General features: G+C 39.7%; 1 long non-coding RNA gene across 1 annotated transcript in view; it reads left to right on the plus strand.

Moving 5' to 3' along the window:
* The first annotated feature begins 2,167 nt into the window (after positions 1-2,167).
* Positions 2,168-20,998, plus strand: part of LOC127014832 (uncharacterized) — a 78,130-nt gene continuing 59,299 nt past the window's right edge. The window contains exon 1 of the long non-coding RNA XR_007766224.1: positions 2,168-2,301. This is a non-coding gene — a long non-coding RNA (uncharacterized LOC127014832). The remainder of the gene's footprint in view (positions 2,302-20,998) is intronic.

Raw genomic sequence — 20,998 nt, forward strand, 5'->3', positions numbered from 1 at the left:
ATTTGCCTGTTACTGGCAGAAACTTTAAAATCCACAGATGGCTATGAGAGTGGCCCAGTTTCACCCAGCCATGACAGGGCTAAGGAAGTGCTAGCATCCTGCTGGCATCCTAAAATGGGGCTTTACTCGAGGATGTGGGTGGAGGAGATCCTCTGGTCCTCTGAGACCTTTCCGGCAAGCTTCTCTGGGGAGCATACCACCGTCAGAGAAGTCTGGGAGACTGCCACCCTGGTGGCATTTTGTTGTGTGTCTGGCAGGTATGAGGTGCACACAAGTCACACGTTTAGTTTTACAGTTTTATTGCCACAGAGCGGCACATACAGAAAAGCTGGACTGAAGAATGCAATTTTAATAAAGAAAGTTTCACATTATTTGAAGGTCAGGTACCCATTGCTAATGGGAAACATAAAGCTCATACACTTTTTCTTCTAAACTGAAAGGCAAGTTATAGTCATACTACAGTAAAAAACCCACACACAGAGAAACTCCCACAAGCTCTGGAGGTTTGGCTTTGTATCTGAATGATGCTGACAGTTCCAGTTCTGCACCCTGAGCACTTACGTCAGTTTTCAATTGACAAGAAAAGGATTAGATTAAGAAAGCAGAGAATTAAAACCAAGCTGCATTAACAGTTGATTGCTTTCACCATATAAATCAGCTTGACTTTATTCAGTAACATTTTTTACTGCCTTTTACCATTGCCATTGCATTAATTTTGGACATCGTTACTTCCTAGAAAGTAATTATCCTGCCTACATGATTCAAAGAACAGATAAAAATCAAAACTGCTACAAATAAATTTAAGCATCTGATGGAACAAAATGATCAAATACTGGTTTTGTATAAGAGTTTCTGAATGTTGAAGCATTCGTTTATAAGCAAATAATCTGTAATTGTTTGACAGGTCTTGTGGAAAGATGTTTGTTTAAGCCATAAGCCATAATTTCGAGTAGAGTGTAATTATCCCAAAGGCTACTGTCTCTATTGTCCTTCCACAGCTATAGGTGTATACAGCTGTAGAGATATTCAGAATAAAAATCTTAATAAAGATCCATGAGCATAAAGCAAGCCCATTCTGCTAGAGAAGCGTGGACGGGTGAGATGACATGAACAGCGTGGGCTGTGGAGAGCTGCAGCTGACTGCAGTTCTGCCTCCATTCTGCCATGTAGCAATTCATAAATTTTGGCTTCAGCTCAGGATATCAAAAGAATATTTCAATGTCTCTACGTTATATGCATATTTCCCAGCATTGTTGTAGTTTGTACTCTAAGACTTATACACAGAAGCATAGATCTTGCCTTCTCAGATGTCCTGTAAATATGAAGTGTTTGTACAATATAAGATGAACACTATACCTTCCCCACTGGAGTAAAGAAAGTGAATGGCGGTGACTTCTTGTGGTACTGTGGCACAGTAAAGCATTGAATTCATCTCAGTGCTGGCAGAAAAATATATCTTTTAACAATTTCACACAGTTAATGGTGGGGTATGATGAACACATGCTCTTATGTTATGGGAGGCCCTCGTGGGTGAGTATATAACCAGCACAGTAACTCACCCTCTGGAAGGATGAAAAGGTGCAGGGAGGTATTTTTACCAGTCAGTGTTGCAGAGTACGAGATAAATGATTACAGTAGGATGCAGAAGAGCAGCTGGTGGAGAGATAAGGGAAGGGCAAAAAGCCCAGGGAACAAGAAAGAGTTTGACCATTGATAGTCCTTAATCACAAAGAGGAGTAGCATTTCTGTTGTAGCCTATGGATGTCTTTATGACGATAGGCTGGGATTGCTGTCAGTTCCTTCTATTCCTTGTCCCTTACAGGGGCCCCAGGTTTGACCACAGGGAGAAACATAACAGACTTTCCCCTCAGGTAGTTTATAATATGCAAAATTTATAAGAGCATCCCTACCATGCTGCTTTGTCTCTCACAACCATCTTTAGGGTCATCATAAAAAATCTCTAAAATAAGTATGCAAGACCTTCAAGCCCTTACTGTGAAACTGGCACTATGTACCACACACATATGAGTAAATTTCCCCTTTTCCCTTCAGTTTCCTCTCTTTTTCAGAGAAAGACTCAGAAAAACCACAAATACAGCAGGTGGAGGACATCATCTTCACCACCAGGCTCTCACCTGTTTTGCTCCTCCCTTGAATAAAACCCCAAATTACAAATAGGAGTGATCTGGCTAGCAAGGTGGGAATGTAGTTGTCTTGGAAGTGAGTTGTGTGTCCGGAAATGGTGTACTATCTCCTGCTGACCAGACCTTGTTGAAATCAGCTACTGGACATCAGCAAAAAGTGAGTAACCCTGTACAGCAATCCAACACCAGCACAAAACCAGGCAGGGCAAGTATGGGGCTCCAGGGGTTGTTCTTGACCAGTGATTGCTTGCTGGATGAGGGCTAAAAAGAGTTTCTGTTACTCTTAGTCTGTGTTTTGCTGTCTGGAAATGGCCATTTTCACTGCATCCAAAGTAGACTGCAAGTAGAAAATTAGGTAAGAGGCAGTTTTGTGTTACTGTTCACAATTCATAATGTGCTGTTACAAATAATGCAGTGTGGGGTACAGAAAGACAAACAGAATTATGAATGATGTTGTGGAAATTACTGAGGAAAAGAGATGTTCAAGCTAATCTTCAAAAAAATCTGACAGTCTGTGAGTTGGGACTTCTAGGCTTTGGTCTGCCAAACTGAAAGGGTTTTTTGATTTTTTTAATGCATTTTTCCAGGGGCTTCATGAACTGATAAGATGCCCTTGTTCTTTCTATATACTCTGTGGGAGGAGATGTTTACTTATTTTGGCTTGCTCCCTGACACTATTACCTTTTTACATGAATTGTTTAACAAAGAATGGTGATATGGGCTCATTCTGCCTGTGCTGGCACACTGGTATGCTCTGCCTGATCACGGAGTGAGTCTGTCTCGCATGGGGGTGAATATATTCTCACCTCTGCTTAACCAAGAAGAAACTTCTGGCTAAAAAAAAAAAATTTGTCTTGAAAGAGAGCAGGACAGAGAATTCATTGAGGTGGGCATACATTGGTGTTTCTGTGAGAAGTTTTGAGAAGTTTTAAGAATTTTACTGCAAATATTAGCAATAGTATGACTTTATGAATGTTGCACTCCAATACAAATATATCAGACCTATCTTGCATCCATAAATTAACTCTCTGAACATACAAATGTTAGACATAATTCTAGAGCAAACAGAAACAAAATGGAAACAGAAGTTTTAAAAATTAGAGTACTAAATGTTATATTGATACACTCTGTTACTTTGAGATAAACATTCTCTGTCTCACAATTAACATAGAGATTAATTCTTCAAACAACTATTTTTAAAAGTTCTCCTAGGATACTCTTTCAGCTTTCTGGAAAGATACTTCAACCTTGAAGAATAGTTGTTTCTGACGCCTGGGGCTACACCTACAGTAGCACTCAGCGTTTAATATCTCTGCAATGTCACTGTCCCCTTTTTAAATGTTACGGTTTAAAAATAGTCAAAGCCTTAAATATGTCCTAAAATTACTACAGGATGACACTTAATACTGGACACCTGCACTTTATGCAGCCATTTTGACCGAGAATAAGGTGTAGCAGTGAGTACTCTGGAATTTTACTTTCAAGACCATGGTTCATTTCTCTGTTACAGTACAAAAATTAATGGTGATTTTGGGCATAAAAATTGGAAAGCAGAGAGGGTTCTCCTCTTACGCTTGCATGCTGGGGGTTGCAGAATGGGTTCTGCTCAAAGGTTGACTGAAATGTCTGTGCTCTCATGTGTCTCTGATGCTGACTCTGATAAGGGGAAAATACTGCTTTCCTACCATTTGTACTTGCAGACCATGTTTGCACCCTGTTTGCAGTGGAGTGGGGGTGGAGGGAAGGATGCAGAGTTTGGCTGGGAGCAAACACAGGGCAGCTACTTGGGTCTGAATTTCCACACCATTTTCAAAGAAACTGTCTTTGGATGCATTGATAGATTGATTTTTATTTACATTTAGATTAGATTAGATCATTATTATTAGAATAATACACTTCACTGATTCAATTTTGGGCCTCTGCTTTTGACTATGAAGATGATATTCATGGCAAATATATTGTTGGAGCTTGTAATTTGGCTAAGAAGTACAAATTGGTTTTGTTTCCATTAGGTATAGGCAGAACACGACCCTCCACATCAGTCTCATGGGTTTTCAAATTGTGTCTTTACTAAAAGGGGCAAAAAAAAATTTCAAATTAGCTATGAATTAGTTTGAAACTTAAAAATAAATAAATAATGTCTTTAAAAAAAAAAAGCCCTTTGGTCATGGCAACTTTTGGACCACTTCAGATGACAATCAGTAAAAATATATCCATTCACAGCAGTGTTAAACTTGGCCCGTTGAAAAAATCTCACTTTCAAAGAGCTCTTTCAGCTACATGGATTCAACCTCTTTTCAAGTGAATAAATGCTAAGCATGCAGCACCTCAACGGTAGCGAGTTACTATGTGTGTAACTTCTAAGAAAATCAAATATTTTAGGACCCTGTTCTGCTGAAAGTGTTCAAAAAAATTAAAAGTGTGAGCTCCATTCAAAAATTTGAATAGACTTTTGAATAAAGAAATATAGTTTGTTACCAGGCCTACAGACAGTTGATCAGTATCTCCATAAGCAATTATTCTTCAACACCATTTGATTCTTACCTACAAAGAACCGAAAATTACCTCAGTCACTACTTATTAAAGTCATAAACAAATAGATAATAAACAGACACATGTTTTAAATAATTACTTCCTTGGAATAACTTATAATGGAAATCATCAGGCAATCCAGTGATTAATTATCACATAATTTACTCTTTCTAGATCCTATGATGCAGCTGTCATTTAGAAGAGATATCTCAGGTTAATTGACTTTTGATTACATGGTACAGTAATTCTCATAGACATCTTGTTATGTCACATCAAAATGTCATGTGGGTATTTGGGACCTCGAAGGCAGGAGAGTCTGGCAACCACAACGGTCTTCCCAGCTCCTGAGCACTATTCTACGGACCTGAAAGTATCATTCCCTTAAAGTCTTCTGAATTTTTGCCAATCTTGAGAATACTACTTTCACTTCTATAATCTTCACTAGTTCTTTTATCAGAAGTTGAAAATAATTTGTTATTCATGGGAGGTTTGTATAGTGTACCCCATTTTGAGTTTTTTCCTCTATTTTTTTAACTAGCTATTTAAAACACTAACTTTCATCACTAGATCAATGTCTGCTGAGAAGTAAAATTGCACATTTGTATGAGGTGGCCAGATACTTAATCAATTTAAACCACCTTACAACTTTTGTGGTAATGTAACAGCTGTCAAAGTATCTATCTTGCTGTATTTAGGTTTTTTTCTAAATAAATAACTGGGTATTTAAAAAAACTTTCAATAGAGGTGCTTATTCTGTTTCTGAATTGCTTTCTACTGGTAATTTTTATAGTCTTGGGAAGTATTTATGTATTTGAATATTGTTAAAATATTGTGTTAATGCAGGATTTCTATGTACTATTCCAGGGATGTTGCCTTCCATAGTGATTTAAAATTTAACATTAGAACTGCCAGTTCTAAGGCCGCTGCTCATTTCTATTGTATGTGTTACTTTGTCCTGTGTTGCATGTCAGTATTTGTTTTACTTCAATAATTTAGTTAATAATGTCAGTGACCAAGTATCTGATCTACAGCACTCTTCCTGATAAAACTTTTAATTCCGTTCACCAGAAGAAGCACTTGGTTTGTACAGGCGCAAAGGAGAAATCAGAGCTTTCTTGTATCCTCTAGTCTGTTTATCAGACTGGTAACAACTCAACTGTCTAATGTAATGTAAAACAAATAGCCTTAGCCTCAGGAATACAAGGACACAAACGGATTATTTTACAGATTGCTCCTCTCTCTAATGTGCAAAAACTGTCCTTCTTACGGTCTAACAAAAGTAAAGCTTGAAGTGATTGTGAAATGATCCATGAACTTCAGGTATTTTTCTTTAAGCCAGCTGACACCTGTAAGTTTTAGTCCTTGTGAGGTATCGTCCATCATCATATGTAATCCTGTGCCTGCCAGCCTCTGTGGCAGATGTGCTCCTGTCCTTACTGCGAGTGCTCAGCATCCGGGGGGAGATGCCGAGTGCAAGTCGGTGTGGCCGTTGCTGCAGCAGGCATAAGGGCATGCTGTTAGAAGCTCCTGCTTGCATGTGTATACAATATAAATCTTGTAGTCTCCTGCTTAAATCATAATTCTTCTCGGTTCCTCTATAGAGAAAAGTACTACTGTGATAATATCACCATATTCAAGTGATAGGTTTATGCATGATGAGGACTTGTGAAGCAATTTGGTCTGGTTGTGCACTTTTTTTTTCTTTGAGCTTCCAAGATAAATGTCTGCTGTTGAATTTGCAATGTCTTCTTTCTCTGGAATGCACAATATTACTTGGTTTCTGACAGTGCATACATACCCCATCACAAATCAGGGTGGGATGTTAGAGATCTAATCACTGTACAAACTGGGCTGCTTTGGGCCCTAAGTGTTAGAATCTCGTTGGACAGAGGAAGACTTAATACCCTCATTTTACAGAAGGAAGATCAAGGTATGCTCATCTAAAACCTCTTCTCAAAAAGAAGCCAGACCTGCAGGTCCCAGATTTTCGACACTATTTGTGTTCCTAGTGAAAACTCTACCCTTTAGATTACTTTGGCATCCTCCAACATCTGCTGTTGAGCTCTACAAATGCCTGAATTCCCTGAGCACAGCACTTCTGCAAAAAGTGACATTGCCTGAAGCAGGGGCTCAAAGTCACCCTGAAGTCCCTGCAGCACCGAAGTGGACTCAAAATAGAGATTGTCCCACTTTCCTTGCCAGCAGGGCCAAGTCACTTAGCTATGCTGTGAGTACATCTGCCTCTACTACTCTTGTGTCTGTCTGTCTCTCTTCAGGAACCCCTGTTAGGTAGTCCTATTAGGACTGTTTCACTTTAGCCCAGTTACTGTTTTACTAGCACAGCCGGAAACTCTGTGGCCAGTGGCTGTGACAGCCAGCTGCGACAGGGGAGCTGAGTAGTCTGGAGATGGGGCTTCTTATGGGCCATAGCTGTCACATCCTGTCCTGAATGGCTGAGTAGCGTCCAAACCCAAGCGACTGTGTGCGTTACAGTACTGGGTGCCCTGGATAACATGCGATCTCATTTTTTTTCATAGGTGGGTTTTAGATATCTAACTCCAAAAGATGACTTCCAGGCTAGGATCCCAAACTGAGATCCTAGGTTTACCATTGAATCACTACCTTGAAACATTGACTTTCCTTTTCAGCGCACTCTAGCCTTATTTGTGTCTATGAAAATAATTGTTATACCACTGAAGTGTCACCTGATAAGGGTAATGAATGTTACTGAAATTAGATCTGTATGCCTTGCGTGTGCTGTGTCAAACTTACGCTGCCTGATCATTCAAGTTGCTTTTTATGGGTGTGGTAGCCAGGCTGGCAAAAGTTCGGGTGGATGGATGATGTGTGGATTTATTCACAAAACGTGAACAAATTCATATTCAGTAAATGTGAGTTGACTCAAAAGGAGAGAATTCAAAGTGACAGGTGAAGATGCTTTATACAGTCTTAGGGTCAGTGTTTGGGACTTGTTTTCTTTTACTATGACATCCTTTCTTCCACTAAATAAGGATGTGGGGTTTTTTAAATAGTCAATGGCTCTGCTAGCCACTTTCATATAACCAACAAGTAATTAGAGCAAGGACCTTGAGATAGTGAGTGACTTCTAGAGCTACTCGTGGAATAGCTTTGGGTGAAATGGACTTCTGGAGGTCATCTAGTCCAGCCTACTCCTCAAAGCAGGACCAACATCAAAGTTGGATCACAGATTTACATTATATACCATTAATTCATTATTTTAAATGTTTACTGTATATGCTTGTGATATATATTATATGGCATACATATATACACCTTAATCTTATATAGCTTATTAATAACATGAAATTATATGTGTATGACTATGAAAGCATCCCATACTTCAGACCATTCAAAATCCATTTTGACTCCTGTGCCGCTGGCCTTTCTTCCCTCTCTTTCAGAGAAGAGAGCCCAACCTCTGCACAGCAGCTGGAGGGGGGTGTGAAACTTTCCTGTTGATAGTGCCGCAGTCTGAGCAGTCATCCAGAGACGGCCAGTCAAATCCAGTTCCCTTCTTGGCCAGAGCCCACGTGGTTTTGGCATCGCTCTAAATTGTTTACACCACAGTGTCACAGCTTCAAGATGTGTTGCTCCTCGGAGCATGAGGGAACATAAACTTGTAGTCTTGCACAAACAGTGGTTGTACTTGCAAGTCCTCCTGACTGCTCAAAGGATTGGCACATTTTATTTTTTTTAAAGAGTTATGGGATAAAAATATTAAGAACTGTCCTGACAGATGCACTAAGGGAGCAGGATACAGACTGATGATTTCTGATGCATGCCTCTTTTTGGATCATTGAGTCCAGGTGTCCCCTGGAGACCATCACTACTCTGTCGCAAGACTGGCTGTGTGCCTCCCCTGCGCCCATGCCACAGAGGCAGGTTAGCTAACGGACGACTGGAGAGCAAGCTGTTAATGGATGTGCAGCATGCGTACTGCCCTTCGATTGCTCCTGGTCTGTAGGAAATGCCCCAGAAACAGCCCCCTTGGTTTTAGAAAGGAAATTTCCTTCTGCTCAGGGAAGGTTTTCTAACTTCTAGCACCATTTTTTAAAGGTGGATATTGTTGTGTTTTGTGCCTACTTCGTAGGTGGTTGCTGTTCTCTGTGAACACTGGCTGTACTGAACACTGTTTAACCCTTCATGGCTCAGCACAAGAGAGCCAGGTTGAGAGGAGTCTCTTTTGAAACCTCTTTTGAATTTTTTTTATTAACTGCAAAATCTAGACTACTACTCTTTGGTGATCATGACAATATAAGCAGTCACAGCTTGTGGGTGATGACAGGGAGGACTGGAAACTAGCAGAATTGGAGAGCTGCACTGTGGAAAGAAGGGCAGCACCGCATGTTTTAGTAGCTGCAATGCCATCAGCACTGCTCCTCCAAATGTGTTATACAACTAAGTAGCCTCCTGAATACTCAGTTCTGCAACATGATCTGGGCACTGACAAAAAGGGAGTTTCAGGAAGCTTTGCCTCCCCTGGAGAACGACCGTTTTCTCTAGCCAGTGAGCAAACAACGTGCATAACTGCAGGAAAGCCCTTCTGGGCTGCCCTCACAGAGTTCCTCAGTTACAAACTGGGAATTGGTCCTTGGGCTCTGCCAGCTGAGGTAGTGATTCTTGTGATGCTTAACTACAACTGTGTAGCCTCACTTCACAGAGGGGTGGTCTATGTTCAATTCCATTCATATTTGTTTGCTTTCTCATGGAGGAAAAGGAAAGAATGATTTATGCTTGACAGTAAAGTCAGTTTTGTAAGGAAAATGCTTCACCTTGATTCTTTCATGAAAGACACTACAATTTTTTTGAAGGATGAGAGCATTCCCTTCACAGCGGCATCTCAGCTTCATGACATGTACTTACAACACATGAATTCAGCAGATAACTCTATCAATCCTATCCTTATTTAGTAGCACCCAACCATTATAAAGTTTGTAAAGAGGAACAGCAACAACGAATTGTTGGTTTGGTTTTATTCTGGATGCTGTACACACCAAGTGGGATGTGGAATTACCACTTAATTTTTTTGATGAAGACAAAGATTCATTTTGGTAAATGCTCACCATGAACTGTAATGTATTTGCAGAGTGGTAAGAGTACATTAGTGTCTGCTACATCAGCTTGACCAGTCACTTTGGCTGGTTGCTCACCTGTCACAAATCACTGTTTTGGAGCCAGGCAAGCTATGTCAGCTGTGGTGATGGTGTAGCTCAGTATATGTAAATATATCCACAAATGCTTCATTTGAAAGGACTGGGGGAAAGGCGCACCAATTACTCTCGCTTACTCGTAATACTAGCAAGATATGAGTAATATTGTGCTCCTGTGTTTCTCATTCAGGGTATTAATCTGATTGTAGTAGCGTAAACTGGGTGTAAATTACTATTTAAACATAATGGTCCCATTTAGTCTTTACCTTGAGCATGTGAAGTGATTGCACAGGCACCAAAGAAACATCTGACACTTTTTCATGTTTGTCTGTGGAGCGCCTGATGTGCTGTTAGACTTACACAAATAATAAGGAAAAATAAAGACCAGAAGGTAAGCGAATCCGAGGCTGAACTGCAAGCACTGCAGACACCTCATCTGAAAGGCAGTGAGATTTGGCCATAGAGGGGTAAATAGCTAGGGCTTCGAGATGCAATTCAAATAAAATTTTTGTGAGAGTCACAGGAAAAGCACTAACTTCTAGAGGATTTTATGGTCACTATGGATCAAAAAATGATGATCTGTTTATAGTGACAACAGGCTGGAAAAATAGCTTTTAGTACAGGCATGCATCTTTTGGGTTATTTGCTGGTAAGTAGAAGTAGTAGTGAGATTGCAAATGTTATAAAACACAAAGGTGATGAATGCTTAAAAAAAAATCCCAAACTGTGTTGCCCACTATGAAATTAGAGAACAGAGCTCACTTTAAACAAGCTCAGTATTACCTGCCCTTCCAGGGAACTGGTTGTTTAATGTAATGATTTTACTACATGCCTCCTGTTAGGAGAGGAGGAATGTACCCCAGTATAAGTTTGAAGGAATGTTTTTCACATCTCAGCATAACTGTTTCTCCTAAGCTATCCTTCTGTAGGAACTGGGAGGACTGCAGAAGTAGTGGTGTCTGAAGGGACAAATGGGAACATCAGGATCAGGTCAGAGCAAAGTTTCACCTAGACAAACGTCCCCTCTTTGGACCTCTCCCTCGTGCTCCTTTAGCCTGCCACAACTCTGCAGCCTCTCAAATGTGCTCTGCTGTGTCCTGGGGAAGGTGCAACCTCCTCCAGCACAGCCCACCTGGCCACACTGCACTGCTTAAATTCCTTTTAGCATAATAAAGACTAGAGAACATGCATGGTATGAAGATATATTGCAGAACAGAAAATAATAGAAGAGTGTCTGGAAAGTTGTGATTCTTGTGGGACCCCACAGATAGCATTTCTCCACCAATAAAGCTAACAGATAATTAGTACCTCAGATTGCCTAACTTTTAATCAATTATTTAGTCAAGTGATGATCTTCTGCTTCTCCCAGCTTCATTCTTTAAGCCTTTGATGAGGGATCAATGCCTTCTGAGAAATAAAATGAGATTGCATCAACGTCATCTCCTTTGTCTACATATCTACTGACATCTTCAGAAATCCTCAGAGATGTGTCATGACTTTTCATTCAAAAAGCTGTGTTGACTGTTCTTCAATATATGTTTTTCATATGTTCACAAACTCTGTTCTTATAGTTCAAACCACTTAACACAGTACAAAGGACCAGTGTGGAGTGGTTTTTTGTTGTTTGGTTGGCTTTTTGCTTTTTAATTCCATCCCATTTACCATCTCTTTTTGTACCTGGGCATTTTTAAATAAGAAATCATACATTGCACTTGCTACTTCAGCTATTTCATGCTTTGGTTCCTTCTGACCTGTTGGATAAATATCCTCCAGTCCTGATGAACGTGTTTTGTAGCCTTTTCTGAACTTCAATCCAATGCAGAACCATTGGGATATCATCCATTAAAACAAAAATAAGGGTGTGTTTGTGTGGCAAGGGGGAAGCACATTTCTGGTGGGAGAATTTTCTAAACTCTTCCACATTCACTATGTATAAAAATTCATTTATCTGCTGTGGCCTTATCTTCTATGAATGCTTCTTTTGTGCCTTGACCATTTATTGTTGTATGGTTTTTTTAGTAGGCTTTTGGCTTTTGATGGTTTTGCAAAAAGGATTTATTATTACTTTTTTTTATACCTTTTGTAAGTTGTTCCTTAAACTCTTTGGCCTGCCTGGTTGTGCTTTTACATTTAACCTGCCAGAGTTCATTCTCCTCTATTTTCCTCTTTCGAACATGATGTCAGCTTTTTAAAGGTCACCTTCTCCTTTCTGAAACCTCATCTAAAACACATGTTACTGATCAAAGCAATGATGCAGTAAGTTAAAGGTGAAGCCACTGCCGGTCGGTGAAAATTGTGGTATTAATGAGAGATCCAGGCAGGATCTGAGGGGAGAGCTGTGGGGTGGTCAGTAATGGAGCCTCAACAGGACTCAAAGCAGTCCAAAAACTCTTTTCCTCTCTGTCAGCTCCTGCCTGGAAATGTGAACAAGCTGCTGTTGCTTGTTGTTGCCCTGAACACAGTGGGGTAAAAAAAAGAGAATTTGTAAATGAGCAGAATTGCATCAAAAAGTCCCCTTTTCTTCAGTTTTTCCTCCTAATGGACCCAAGACCCTCAAAAGTCGGTTATGCATTTGGGTCAAAAAGGAAAATATTAAAACTGCTGAGTGATCTTAGTACCATGTTTAGAGAGATGTCATACCTTGCAACTGTAAGACAATAAAGTGAAGGAATGCTGATTTTGCAGTATAAAAATATTGTATCAAGGAGCAAATGTAAATAAACCAATGTTATGGTGTAGTAGTATTATCAATTATGTTAAGACTACTGTTGCTCAGCATGCTGAAAAGTTTTAAAGCAGAGCATGCACATTAAAAAAAGTAGCACAAATAGGTTCAGCTCTGATTATAGAGAACAAATCCATTTTTTAAATTCCAAAATCTAGCAAGAATATTTAAAAATAAAGTAGGGTTTATTTCATGGAACAAAGTTTGGCTCATCTGTGTAAAATTAATTGTTTTCTCTCTGGATAAAACACTTGATGTGAAATGGCACCTGTACTGACAGCATCTACTCACACTTGACTCCACTTAGGAACATGTAGAATAACATCAAGACTTTAATTTCAAGTATTTTGAAAACTTGGAAACACATACTCAGACATGCTTAGTGCAGATGGGACATCACTTCACTTAAGAATCAGAATAACTGGCAATACCTCTCTACAAGCAGGGTTTAAGAGCTTGGTCTGTTGCAGCCAAGTATTCCAGCAAATTATTTCTCTGTGAACACCAATTGGCATAGAAATATTCCATAGCTATGCTGCATACAGGGGTTTTATTTCGCACTTTTAATTCCCTTCTCTATCGCAGCTTCAGGCTAGCCTATAAAATTCACTTCAGTGTATTGTTAGGTGCGATGGGATTTACATAGATTTTAAAATCCCCTTACAATAGCACTTGGGTGATAATTAAGTTAGGTGACTTTTTTCAAATTGCCTTCATTTATTGTTTGAGAACTAGCACAGACTTTTTATGGATCACAACTGAACGTAGATAAAACTTTCTGGAATTGCAGCAGTGGTATAAGGTGGTAGCTTTACTGTCATATAAAACGCTGTACAGTTACATTAATTGTGCTGTTTTCCACCACTGTGAAGCCATTCGTTTTACGGCACTGCTCCTCACAGTTCCTTGTAGTATCATAGGTATGGTAGTCTCTCAGAGTTTTGTTGTTTTTAACACTTTAAAAAAGAATTTCATTGGTTTGGTGGTGAGAGGAACAAAACAATGAAAAAATGCCTTTGGGCAGCTGGTGATGCAAAATTATTCTTTTGTTCTTGTCATAGATATTGTCAGGACCTTGTTCTCCACTAAATATGTGGTGTCAACTCCCCCATCCACAGAGGAGAAGCTGTATCAGTCATCAAGGAGCTGCAGATGCTTACAGTGTGGGGTGGTACCTCTGCTCTGCAGACCTCATGGTGTATAGCAGTGTTGTGGCTAATATTCTAGGGAATCAGCACAACAAAATTTAGTGTGAGACACTATGGAAGGAGAATGTGATAGTTACTTTAAACAAAACTGATCTCACTCCCTTGCACTCATAGATTGCCAAGACATATACTTGTGTGGTTTGTCCAGGACAAGGGATGCTGGCTATGGAGTCCTTATCTCTCTTGTTTCTTTCGTGATTGGCAACAATCAACTGAATTCTGAATATGTGCTTTATGCCCCCTAGGTGTGGCTGGTGTTTGGATTTCTTTCATCTTATTATTTTTCTTCAGCCCTTCTAATTCTTGGGTGAAACTTTTGTGTTTCATGGTTCTTTTTTGCCTTACCTGTTCTTCATCATCTTGACCCCTAATCACCAGGCTGACTTATTCTTCCTATCTGGTCATTGAAATGAAATCACACATATAGTGCTCTGTAGCAATTAATGTATATCACTGTCTTTCACACACTTCCATTCATGCTTTTTTCATGCCAGTCTTGATATTTCTGTTACAAATCCCTACCAACTAATGCTAGGTATCAGCTATTTCTCAGAGAACAGGCAGAACTGGAGAAACATGGGACCACCAAGCCTTTCCAAAGAAGGGGTACAGAGGAACTAGAGGTTAAAAAAAAAAAAGAAATCTAAGTCAGTTAAGGATTTCTACACACTTAAGCAGGAACTACTTGAAGGGCTACCACTCTGAACCTATCTTCTCTATGTCAGTACCAATGGTTTAGCTTTTCTATCAGAAACATGTTCATGTTTCTACATGCCTTTTTTCTCTTTATAGTCATTCAGATCAGGGCTGGGATCATTTCCCTGTTACACAGATACCTTAGCTCCACATCTTCTCCCCCATGACTTCGCTATCTCTCCAGCCTGTTGTAAAAATGCTGTCTCTTCCAAAATGCTGCTGTTAAATTTACATTCCTGTGAACTCCTGGCTTCCTGTCTCTTACAACATCTCTGACAAGATTCTCTGTCTCTCCTGCCTAGACCCTTGTCTCTCCTATCACAATTTGTAAAGTAACATTTTGTAGAAGCACAAGGAGATATTGTTTTTTTTAAATACAATTAAATGGCCCTTTTAAACATATTTTAAACTATATAGAGCCAAAACCTCCACTAGAACTAAACTTCAGAGATTACTGGCTCCAGCTCAGTTTGCTTTTATTTCATAGCTTTTACCAGAGAATTTCAGAAGCCATCAGCTTGAAGCCCAAGTTTGACCTCTCTACTGAGCTTGCTGGCCGGGTTTCCCTAAGTGTGATTGTAAGCGATGGATAAAGAATTGATCAAAACTTTGCAGAGAAAAAAATTCAAGCAATCCAGAATGAAAATGAGTAAAACTCTGTACAAAAAGTTCCGTGGGTAGTCCCTGAGGAATTTAGAAGCATTCAGATCCCATAATGAGATATTTAATCGTCAAGAGAGGTTTAAATATTTAAAAAATCAAATAATACTTCTATTATGCATTCTTCCTTAGCTGAACAATTCTTGTTTTGAGAAAGTAATTGCAAGACACTAAAGTCTGTTTACTATACATTCGCAAGGCAGAGAACTAAAATCAGCAGTTATACAGGGCAATTTCTCCTAGGATCAAATTTAAGAAATTGTTTGATATATGGTAAAGAAATATTAAAAAAAAAATATATGGTAAAGACATGAGACCAGCACGTGTGTGACCACATGCATGGTTTTGGTGTGTTCTGACCAGAAAACAACCCTGCAAATAACAGCTTGGACCTGAGAATCTTAACCTGGAGCTTTCTGCCTCTTAAGCTGAGGTTTTTAAAAGAATTTTTTTTCTCCCAACCTGTAACAGAGAACACACTTGGAACAGAAGGTATCTGCTATTTCATTTGCTTTATTATACATCAGACTTATTTGAAAGAATGATTTATACTTCTATCACTCTTCTTTAAACCTGAAACACAGTTAAATTCATCCTTACATTGCATGCAATTCTTTGATTAGTATTTTATACTCTATTGCCAAACAGTCATGGAAGGTACAAATTATCTTGATTAATGCAATTGACATAATGGTATATAGATACTGTCATTTTTAGTTACATAGCTCAGCTGGGGCATTAACATATGTAGCTTTACATCGTCAAACAGCCACAACTTCCCCATAGTCTTGTAAAGTAGGAAAACTCATGACTGTATAGTTACAACAGCTTAACAAAGGTACTCCTTTCAAGAGGAGAGTGATCTGCTGTCTTTGTAATAAACACACTACCTCCTGCACTGGTCGCTGGCCACGTGCACGGGCATACTGTTTCTTAGCACAGTTAGTGTACGTTGATTTGACCCCAGGAAATGTTTCAGCTCTTGGCTGTGTCAGACTTAGGCATGGCTGCATAACAGACCTTGTAAAAGCCACATGGGGCTAATGCTCTAGGCTTAGCTAAGCAAAGCATCCTAAACATTTCTACTGCTAGGATGTCAAAACTTTCTGAAAATTGCCCATTAAGCCAGCAGGTGAGTGCAGACAGAAATGCAGAATTCCTGTACTCCAAAAGCTGCTAGGTTATGTTGTTCTGGGTTTACAAAATTGCATAAATCTGACAGAAGTTCATACAGCAGCCCATGGGGTGGCTCTGCTACCATCCCTCTACAGATCACCAGAAGACATTTTCCCACTGACTTTCTTGTGCAGCAGAAATCCTGTTACAGTCAAATGGTTCTCTTCCCAAACCCAAATAAAAACTAAGGCAACAAAACCCATGAATTTTTCAGCTGGTTCAGCTACCTGAGCCAGCTTAGTAGATAGTGTACAAAAGCCACCCTGGCATGAAGAAGAGCAGGGATTAGCACTTGAGGGTTGAGTAGGCTGAGGTACGGGGAGTCAGCTCTTTCACTAGGAAAACAAGCTTATTTTGGAAAAAAGGAGCACAGCCTTAGAAATGCTGGTGTTAATGCTCCAGTGTGGCAGTGCTGTTCCACTATTCTTTGCTCTTCTGTATACTCTTTCTGAATAACTTGAAAACCAAACATTCATGTGTGTAATTGTTGATGAGCATTCAGATGGCATGACTCATAATGTTCCAGTCAGTTTTTACCGGTCACCCGTAGAGTGAGTGTTTAGGACCTCAGCTTAAAAAACATAGGCAGAGGTCTGCAATTTTTCAGTTGGCAAGATTTCACTTGGTGCCCTTCAGGTCTTTATGCCTTGGGTCCCTGTGGGCAAAGCAAGGACATCAGTAGTGCCACCTTGCAGGCATGCTGCGGAGAGTGTCAGCTGCAGGTCAGGAGGAACTTGTATATCATGACTCATGAAGCAAAAAGCAAGCAACTAATCGGTGTCAACGATCAGTTCACTGATGGTCTGAGCAGTAAGGAGGTGAAATTTGCCAAATTACTACAGACTTAGCTGTAATGCCTTCAGTCAGAAACTAGCAACTAGGAAACCAAATATATGGTGGAGACTCTCAGCAAACTCCACCCGAGAGAAGCATTTAAGCATGCTGAAATCTCAAGTAGGAAAGAGAGATGCTTGTGATCAGGACAATAGTAGTCTTGTTGTTCTTATTCTATGCTATTCCTCCATGCATGTCATGTCTCCGTATTTAGTCCTTGATTGTCTTCCAACACAAGGCAGTAAACAAAATAATAAGGGGAAAACAAGCTCTCTCAGACTTACAACACCACAACCTGTTGAGTAATAACACATCCTTTGCAACAGAGCCATGTTTAATATATTTAAATGGCCAACACATGCAAAGGAGAGTATACAACAACAGAAACTTTTGCCTTGGTTCATTATTAGAAATGTTGAATCTTAACTCTTCTTGGTTATGAGGCACCTGGGAACCTTGGGGTTAAATCTGATTTAAAGTCACTTTTCTGAAGGAGTTTAGCAAGAAGATTTTTCCGCTTCCAAAATACCCAACGTGCTCAGGATAATTTGGAATCAGAAGATCATATTTCTCCCTCAACTATAAAGAAACATCCAAACTCTTAGTAAATTCCTTTTTAAAACAAGAATCCAAATTCCTTTAAAATCTGGAAACCTAAGATGCTCAGTTTGTCCTTAGTGCTAACAGACCTTAGTGTCACTGAATATTTTTGAGTTATTCTATAAGATGAGAAACAGTAGTTGGAAAGAGATCTGACAACTGCCTTTGCTTCCCGTTTGTGATCCAGTAGGCTCCAAATGGGAGAGGTTGAGCTGCGAGCCCTGCGATTGCTATTTCTCTCAGCCATTTCCCCTGCATCCAGTTCTCCAGGGAAACTATTAGTTAATCATCCTGAGATCTCCTTTTTTGCGAGCCAAGAATCCTCTCAGTGGAAACCTGCACCTGGCTATTCACTTGAATGCTGAGGGAGGGAGAACCCGTTCGCCCACTTGTTCTGTATCCTGGACACGTCTTCCTCTTGAGATATATTCTCGCTGACAGATGTGACCATCAAAAAGGCTGATTTGACTAAGCTGACTTGTCTTCATCTCAGAGTTATCAATCCACAGCTAAAGCTCCAACTCGGCCCATCCAAGGCTGTAATACTGAACAGTTTTATCTATTTTCCTAGCAATTTTATTAGTCTTCATTAAAGAACATACCTTCCCTTATCCTTGCTGGTGTTACTGCCTGTAACTTTGAAAAAAATCTCTTCTGCTAGCAAAACTACAACCAGTTAACTCCTAGTGCACATGAATAAGGGATCCAAATAGTATATAGCATATACAGATATTTTAAAAAATACTGTGATGGAGCACACTTGCAAAATATTAGTCCAGATAGTCTATAACTCAGTGACTGAATGCTGCAGTGATATTTCACCTCGTGTCTCAAAAGTTCTCATGAATACCTGTCTAATGTTCTCCCATCAAATTAACTTGGCTGCCACAGAATGGTGGCTGCGTGGCGTCCTTCCCCCGGGAGGCTCTTGGAAACGCGTGCCAGATGAGATAGCGAGCCTTGGCTCTGACCTATCTGGCGGTTTTCTGAAAGAATGGCTTTTACAATGCTGGATTGTCTTATTACTTCTAGTGCAAATTCAGGGGGTTTTTGCTCTGTCTAAAACGCTCATGTTCAAAATAAAAGTTGAGACAGCATAGATGAAGGTGGGAGACTGCAGTGCTGGAATGCTATATTTATACCTGAAGATATCTGCTGCTGGTGCCACATGCATTAGTGAACTTTGAAATGCAAAACTGAGATGGGAGCTGTTTTCATGCTTGGAGAGCCAAGGGGCACAAAGGCCTCTGTTGGAAAATGTTGCCATGTTCAATCTCATCTAAGAAGCACTTCTGTAGATACTATTTTGCAGTTCTTGTCACTTTCTCTCCCCACTCCCTGCAAAAAAAAAAAGAAGTAAAAGCTGTCTTGTTCTAGATGATTTCCCTCCTCTGTGGGGAGGGAAGAAATTTCCTTGATTTATTTAAAGAAAACCACTCGGCATGCCCATGTACTCGGGTTTCCATCTCACTGTGGAGGCGAATTGCCAGTCATCAATCCGGGTGACTGACGGAGGAGAGTTTTCTGCTTATGCTTGCATGCACTGCTCTCTTTCCCAGTCCCAAAGCAGTTTAACTGCCCAGTAGAGATGTGGGTTGATTTAGGGGCACTCCTCCAAACGTAGGAGAGAATTAGGTTTCCACAGAACAGAGCTCTAAACTGCAATGTTATATTGCTGAAAATGTCCTCCTTAACAAATGCCAGTGAAATAGCTTGAGCTCCTTCATGTAGGGGAGGAAAGTAACTTATAGCCAATAACTAACAACTGTGATTCCTTTGCTTCTCGGCGCTTCCATTATCCAAATTTACTTGCCAGATAGCTGCTATGAATAATGCTTGGTCTGTAGATTTTCCAATAATATCTAGTAATAAAAACACTCAAATTTTGAACATTTATTAAATACAGAGGTTGCATGGCATTCACATTCTCCAGTTACACAACTTTTAGAAAGAGGCTGCCAGTTCAAGGGTTTCCGATTACAAAATTTGTCTTGCCCAGCTCTTCTGCTTGAAAGTAAATGTGTAACATTTGCTCCCTCTCTAGTTTGTAGTCAGGAACATTCCCGATTTGCCACAGCTTTAGTGGGATCTCTAAGGAGTATCAACATTGCCAAGCAAAAAGCTTTAAACATTCTGATAAATTATTCTTAAAAAGTATTTAACTGCATTTGATCATCTCACTTCAAATGAAAGATACTATTAGCAGATGCAAGCTGGTAGATAATTAAGCAAGAGGAAAAGAATGCTGAGTGATAATTAGGTATTTCACTTGGAGTAGAAAATCAAAATTAACATATGCTAAGCAAAATTAGAGAATTTCTGATTCATGCTGATCCAGCACATTGATGCAAACACCCTTGCTTCAGCCCTCTGACTGCCCTCAAGTATTTCCAAGTTCTCCTACAAAACTGCAGCAGCTACTGAAGTGGGAGCTAAAGGCAGAACTGCCCTGCCTTGCAGCCAGACCTGGATGACTGCTGCTGTGTAGGCTGCAGCCTCTCTCCAGCTGGGAGCACAGGTCTGTCTGAGCAGCTCTGAGGTGTCTCTTCTTCCAGCACCTGCCTTTCCTTAAAGTCTTTAAGCAAAAGGTCTTCTCCTCACATAACGCTGCATAATATTGAAGTAATTTAAATTACTTTAGGCCACTTGAGGCTTAAAAAAACCTAAATGTTAAAGAATTATTTCAAGCACACAATTGTAAGTCAACTTAAACCCTCAAATGCACATCAAACAGAGAACACATTTTGTCTAAAGTCTGTGGTTTTAAAAGAAAATGAAACTAGGTCTGTTTCTACATCTGAACTTCTATGTGATAAGATTAGCTTTTTTCAGTGTACAGCAAACTCTCCAGTCTGTGTACACTAGCGATTAAAATATCTACGGTATGATAAAATGTGATCTCATATCCTATTTGAGTGGCCAAGTTAAATTAGAGGCAATTAGGACTAATTTGGCTTCTTCCTGGGATCAGAAATGTGCAGATGAAAGCTCTGATTAGAGAGCAGGGAGTGTAGCTTTATTTGATTTTTGGCTTTGACTGGCTAATGTGTTCTTACATTTGAAGATCTGAATTACTAAAATGACAGCAAAATAATAAAAGCATCAAAGTTAAATTGATTTTAAAGATTAAATGGATGAATTGAAGTGAAGAGGTACGGATTTTTTTAAGCAACTGGCAAGAACTATTGGTATTTCAAAATACCTTAGTGTCAAACCTTTTGTGATTATGCTGTGTGGCATAAAATACATGAA

This window comes from Gymnogyps californianus, chromosome 3, assembly GCF_018139145.2.
Source record: "Gymnogyps californianus isolate 813 chromosome 3, ASM1813914v2, whole genome shotgun sequence".
NCBI lineage: Eukaryota > Metazoa > Chordata > Aves > Accipitriformes > Cathartidae > Gymnogyps > Gymnogyps californianus.